Source organism: Gadus morhua, chromosome 16 (genome assembly GCF_902167405.1).
Source record: "Gadus morhua chromosome 16, gadMor3.0, whole genome shotgun sequence".
In the NCBI taxonomy this organism is placed as follows: domain Eukaryota; kingdom Metazoa; phylum Chordata; class Actinopteri; order Gadiformes; family Gadidae; genus Gadus; species Gadus morhua.
The window spans coordinates 9112057-9119138 of NC_044063.1; positions in this window are offsets into that span (position 1 = coordinate 9112057).

Genomic DNA, 7082 nt, shown 5'->3' on the forward strand with positions numbered 1-7082 from the left:
ATTAAGTACTCTCACATCATCAAGCATCTTTCCACCATTTTAGAGTTAAATAATTTTTGAGCCAAATGTTGTTTAAGCACAAAACAGTGCTACGTTGAACAGGAGCTCTAAAGAGCTGCTTATTTGGTGACCAAAGAGCTTTTTTATTTATTTTTTTGGTAGGACACACTGTGTCTTCTCACCAGAGAAACGAACGCACAGCGAACCGACAGTCTGCTGTGTGTGGTTGGCTTCATAAATCATAGAGCATCGATCTGCCCTCTATGACCTTCTGCTTTTAGTCCCCTGTCTGTCTGTCTGTCCGTCTGTCTGCACATCTGTCCATTTAGGTCAAACTGCCTCATCATGTCTTACCTACTCCAACAGTATGGAGCTAAACGACACACAGCAGGTGTACAGGAACATTAACTTACACCTATCGCTCACATTATCTCCCTCTCTGTCTCCCTGTCTCTCTCTCTCTTACACATGTACACACACACACACACACACACACACACACACACACACACACACACACACACACACACACACACACACACACACACACACACACACACACACACACACACACACACACACACAAACCTCCACGCCCCACACTGGCCTCCAGGATGCAGGGTAAGCCAGTTGTCTCTGCAGTTGCAGGATGTGGAGAAGGAAGTGGAAGGAGGCATTCTGGACAGCTGTATTTCCACACCCACGTGGATGAATGACTGATTTACCGGCTGTTTTTCACCAACAGCTGTTAGGCCCCTTACACCTGGATTGGTGACTTCGGTTTTGTCGTGAAAAACTGTGTTATTTTGTGACTGTGTTACAGGCTGTTCTACTTAATTGTTGGCCGAAGACTCTTATCTTTGATCTTTGCTAACTGTTTACCAAAACTGGGTGGAGTCAGGTGAGCATGCTGAAAGAGTGGGTTTGCTGACTGGCTTGCTGACTGGCTAACCGACTGAATAGCGGTCCAACTGGCTATATGTGAGACTAGGTGGCTGGCAAGTTGGCTGGTTTACTTGATGGCTCATTGACTTGACACCGAGCTGAGTGGGCTGCTTGCATGAACACACACACACACACACACACACGCGCGCACACACGCGCGCACACACGCGCGCACACACGCGCACACACACGCGCACACACACGCGCACACACACGCGCACACACACGCACACACACTTGCACACGGGCCTTACCTGGGCACGCCCAGGTATGAGTGCGTTCCAAACCCAATAAATGTTAGTGCTACCCTATCACTACAGCACCAGATGTTAAGTACTAGATCCCAGTATGTTCTAGAAACCGGTCCTCACCAAGGAAACTTAAAGTTCTTTACCAGGGAATCCTCAGAAATGTTTTCTCTTTTACCAACTCACAACGAACAAGTATTAAGTGCCATAAACACAGCCTTACCTTAATTTATAAATACAAGCTAACTTAGATAACGTAATTTATGTATTCAACAGTTGGACTTGAAATGTCCTTGTAGTCCTACACAATTAGACATGTGCCTCATTGAGCGATGTTATAGCATATACTCACCTGGAGAAATAACAGTCGCTGCTTCCTAGCATTAGCATTAGCGTTAGCGGTGCTGTAGTGATGTTGGTCACACCCAGGGCAGCGTACCATAACAACAACATTCCTCCCAGCTAAGGTTGCTTAACGTCTGGCTTTTATAGGCTTTTATGGACGTCTGTGTAGCTTGAATGCGGAATACAATCTATTCCCGACTAACATCCGTCACAATGCCGGGGAATATCGTTTCCCATAAAGATAAGAAGTCGCATTAAGGCCCCAACTGATCAAATGATAAACAATGACCAAAAGAAACTTTTGAATTGTTCTATCTTTTTTCTCTAATCGTTATTTTCTGTTTTTTAAATGAACAGTTCATTTGAACCTGAAGGGGAAGTGACTTTACATTTAGCGTAGCACTGTCTATATATATAAATAGAGTTCCTATGTTATAGCATGTCGCCCTGCCTGCCCAGGTCATTAGCAGCCAATCTGTAGCCTAGCCGGGCCTGGAGTCGCCGTGACTACGCCGTCTGAGTCAACCTCCTGATAAATGCATTGATTTGGACCTGAGAGCCAGGCCTCTCTCGTCCCTCGCTCGCCCACGTCTGTCCCAGTGGACTTTGTGACTCCGGGGAGAGGGTGAGGGGGGGGAGGGGGGGGGGGGGGGGGGTGGGTGGGGGGGAGGTGGGGGGTTGGGGGGGTTGGGCAACAATGGAGTGCTGGTGGAGGTGCAGTTGGGTGGAGGGGGCAGAGGGGGACAGAGAGAGAGAGAGAGAGAGAGAGAGAGAGAAAGAGAGAGAGAGAGAGAGAGAGAGAGAGAGAGAGAGAGAGAGAGAGAGAGAGGGACAGAGAGAGAGAGAGAGAGGGAGGCAGGGTGATTTTTCAAGGCAAGGGAACAAACTGTCCGGCCCCAGGTGAAGGCTGATAGATAATGGAGCAGGGGTCACTGAGCGTGGGGGGTTGGCTAGTTAGGCAAGAGAGGGGGGCCGTTACGCCCCCACTCAGGAAGCCCTCCTTTTGACCAATTTTGGACAATTGTTTAGGTCTATATATTGTGCTACACAACCGAGAATAACATGTGTGGTGAAAATGGATGCATGTGTCTGTCTCTATGTGTGTTTGCGTGTGTGTGTGTGTGTGTGTGTGTGTGTGTGTGTGTGTGTGTATGTGTGTCTGTGACTGTGTGTGTGTTTATGTGTGTGTGTGAGTGCGAGTGTGTGTCTGTATGTTTGTGACTGTTTGTGTGTTTATGTTTGTGTATGTGAGTGTGTGTTTGCGTGTGTGTGTGTGTGTGTGTGTGTGCGTGTGTGTGTGTGTGTGTGTGTGTGTCTATGTTCGGAACTGTTTGTGTGTGTATGTGTTTTTTTGTTTGTGTGCGTGTGTCCTTGTCTCTGTGTGTCTTTTTGTGTGCATGTGTTCTGTCTCTATGCGTGTTTGTGTCTGTATGTATGGAGTGTGGGTTTCTGTCGGTGTGTGTGTGCGTGCGCGTGTGTGTGCGGTTGTAGTAGTAGTCTAGGTTCAGATAGTGCAGGTAACTCATTAGCCAATCCTGTCAGATGAGGCCAGTTTGTGGAGGCAAGAAAAGGAGGAGAGGTAAAACAGATTAAAGAGGAGGTAGGGGGGGAAACAGAAAAGGGTGAGGAGGTAGGAGAGGAGACGAGAAGAGAAGGGGACAGGAGGGAAGAGGAGAGAAGAGTAGGAGTTGATTGAAGAAAGCAGGACAGGATAAAGAATACGTTCAGTAGATCAGAGCAGGGGTTGGAGTGGACGATCAGAAGAAGAGGATTAAACACCCTGGATGGAAACGATCCTGATTAGCCAAAGCTTAAAGCCCTCCAACCACCCCAGCCCTGCCCTAATGGACGCCAGGGATCTCCTGTGCTTTGTGGTGTTGTTAGTGAGCCCTTTGTCCCGTTAAGAGGACGGACAATCAACGCTCTTGATGCTCTACTCAAGGTTTAAGTCCTCTTACTTTGGCCACCATGTTGTTGTTGTTGGGCATACAACATTGCAAACCGTCGGGCACAAATACATTTTTGTTAAAGTCACGAAAGTATCGAAACCAAAACTTAGCAGACAACAGCAGTTCTTTCAGGCTTATATGGGTGCCTCTAGAATGAGGAAGTGGGGGCCAGAGTAGAGAGGTCAAAGGTGACTCTGGTTGTCATGGAAACCTCTTTTAAGCCCAGTATCAGGGACCTTATCAGCTCTGTCCCTCGAGCCCCCCCCCCCCCCCACGCGTTTCGGGGCCGGCTGGATCGATACCCTGAATGTGAAGGTGAATTCTTGTGAAGGCTGATTGAAAGCGCTGAAATTATTATTCATCAAGGGATATTTCAACTGTGATCAACCGATTATAGTCGGTTGAGTTGATGTGAAAAGTTCCCTGAAAAGGCTTTCACAAAACTGCTCAGTGTTTCATCAGGTAGGAAACTCTTCCAAACAATATTATGCTGCATCTGGTGTTGTTTACCATCTGAATGTCAGCCACTACCCATAGAGGCGATTTAACTGTATGGCTACATCTTTGGGCACAACGACTTTAGAATTAAACACCTTGCAACACACATAACCAAAAAAACAGAGCAAGCTCTCTCCCCCTGCCTTTCCCCTATCTCTCTCCCACTCTCTCTCTCTCTCTCTCTCTCTCTCTTCTCTCTCTCTCTCTCTCTCTCTATCTCCCCCCCCCCCTCTCTCTCTCTCTCCCTCTCTCTCCCCCTCTCCCCCCTTTTCTCCTCCTTTCTCCTCCTCTCCCTGCTCTCTCTCTCTCTCTCTCTCTCTCTCTCTCTCTCTCTCTGTCCTCCTCTCTCTCTCTCCCTCTCTCTCCCTCTCTCCTCCTCTCTCTCTCCCTCTCTCCCCCTCTCTCCTCCTCTCTCTCTCCTCTCTCTCTTTCTCTTATCAGTGTGTCCGTCCTCACCAACCCCTACCCGGCCCGCCTGCAGCGCCAGGCCACATCGCCGTGGTTACACATTAACCCGCACTTCCTTTTATCCCGCTCAGACAACCCCCAGGTCACTGGCCGACCCACAATGCACGGCTTCAGGGATGCGTGAGCTTTAATGCTGAGTGTAATACCCGGCCACACTCGGCACCTGTGTCTCTATGGAAACAGTAACACTGTTAATATGAATAACATGTGGTGGGTTGGTAGGCAGACAGATGTACAGGTAGTTGGGTAGATAGGGGGCTAGGTTAGGTAGGTAAGGAGCTAGATAGACAGATAGACAGATAGACGGACAGACGGATAGACGGATAGATGGATAGACAGATAGACAGATAGATAGATAGACAGATAGATAGATAGACGGATAGATAGACAGATAGATAGACAGATAGATAGATAGATTGATAGATAGATAGATAGACGGATAGATAGATAGACAGACAGATAGATGGATGGATGGATGGATGGATGGATGGATGGATGGATGGATGGATGGATGGATGGATGGATGGATGGATGGATGGATGGATGGATAGATAGATAGATAGATAGATAGATAGATAGATAGATAGATAGATAGATAGAGAGAGAGAGAGAGAGAGAGAGAGAGAGAGAGAGAGAGAGAGAGAGGAGAGAGAGAGAGAGAGAGAGAGAGAGAGAGAGAGAGAGAGAGCGATCGATCGATCGATCGATCGATCGATAGATAGATAGATAGATAGATAGATAGATAGATAGATAGATAGATAGATAGGCAGGTGGTACTTAGGCTCCTAGATCGCAATTCAGGTCAGCCGTGAGACAGGAAGGGAGACAGTCAGGCAGGTAGTCGGGGCAGGTAGATGAACAGACAGACAGACAGGGAGCACCGGCAGGCAGGTAAGTGTATGGAGATAAGAAGGCTGGTAAGAGGGCTGTAAAGGCAGGAGGTGATTGGTCTGGTATGTAGCCATTAGCTTGCTATGCTACCCATTTCGGACGGCAGGTTGTTCAGTGAGGTGCGGTGGTCTGTGATGCTGCACAACACCCCGCGGACAGATGACATCGCAGATAACACCCTCCTCATCCGCTGAGTGGAATCACCTGAACTTTGATGTTCACGGAGCCCCCCTCCAATGAAGGACCGATGACATCACCGCGTCTGACGGGGCGGGGCTTAACCCCCCCACCCATAGTGCGTAAAAATGGATAACTGCGTACATAAGGACATCCTTGCAATCAAACCCCTTGTAGGATTCATACACAGCCCTCCTTGATCCTGCTAACTGTCATTCCTTCCCGTCTTTACATCCTGCTTGGAAGTAACAGAACACCTTATGTATCCTGTAACGGGATTTTTAGGATTAACCATGTATTATTTCATTACTCAACGCGTACACTTCGTGTGTGTTGAATGACAGAGAAGAATATCCTTCTTTGGTTGGCGAGCACCAGTAGTTTACCGTTTTTTTGTGTTACAATCATTTATAACTAATACCGACAAACGAAAAGCGGGTGCTGTTCGGCCTGTTATCTCCAGCTCAGTACCCTGATAGTGTTCAACTAAAAAATAAAAGAATAACAAGCATTCCATCTATTTCCCATGCTTCCCTTTGACAAGGGATCTATGTCTCTGTTATCGTTGCCTGAGGTCTGACTCATAAAGAGTGTTAAAATAGAGAACTGAGGGCAGGGCCAGAAGGCAGGGTTGTCCAATCATTAACTTGTCCAGGTAAGCCAGGTAGGCCAGGTAGACTCCTTGTTATGCGTGCTATCAGTTGGCATGGCGCCCAGCGGCCTGGGCACGCCACACTACAACGCCATCCAACACAAACGCCTCTTATCGCTCCGGCTTTAGTCCTGGCCACAAACCCCCCGCCCCTCCATCCCCTCCCAGGCCCCGTGGAGGTCCAACAGCAGTTCATACCGCTGAGAAGTACCAGGTCCGTCTCGCTCGGCTGATTTAGCATATGAATGGTCGGCCAGTTAGCTGCTATCTCTGAAATGGAGAAGAGTGCAGGTGTTCGATATGAAAACAGACGTGTGTGTGGTTGTTGGCCCATGAGTCATGCTCTCCATGACATGTGATGCTGCACAATAGATGATGTACTTCCTGTTATTGAATGTGGCTCCTGGATTGTGTGCATTGAGGCCATAGTTTAACAAACAAAGTGATGGTATATGAACCACCGCCAGCCAGAGAGGTCTTGGAGACCGGTTTCTCTGGCGATATTTGAGCACCTCCACCTTTTTTTGAGCCAACGATTGCTAAGCCTTTCGACTTAATCCATTCGAAGCGCCCGTTATGAATCCCATAGAGTCGTTATAATTGTTAACAACATCAATTTTTTACACATAATAGCAAACTAATGCTACTAGTAGGCTATTATGATGTTTGGGTAAGCAAGTCATAATGAAATAAAATGAGGATTTCATCCTTAATTCATTAATTCCTGAATCCAGTCCTTCTCCGTATTCTCTCACACACACACACACACACGCACACACAAACATACCTACCCCTTCATACCTCTCACCCTAATGCCCTAACACCCCCCCCCCATCGACCAAACAAGGGTGGGGTTAGGGCAGGGGTCACCACGGGGCTTCCAACTGATCCCGTCAAAGCCATCACTAG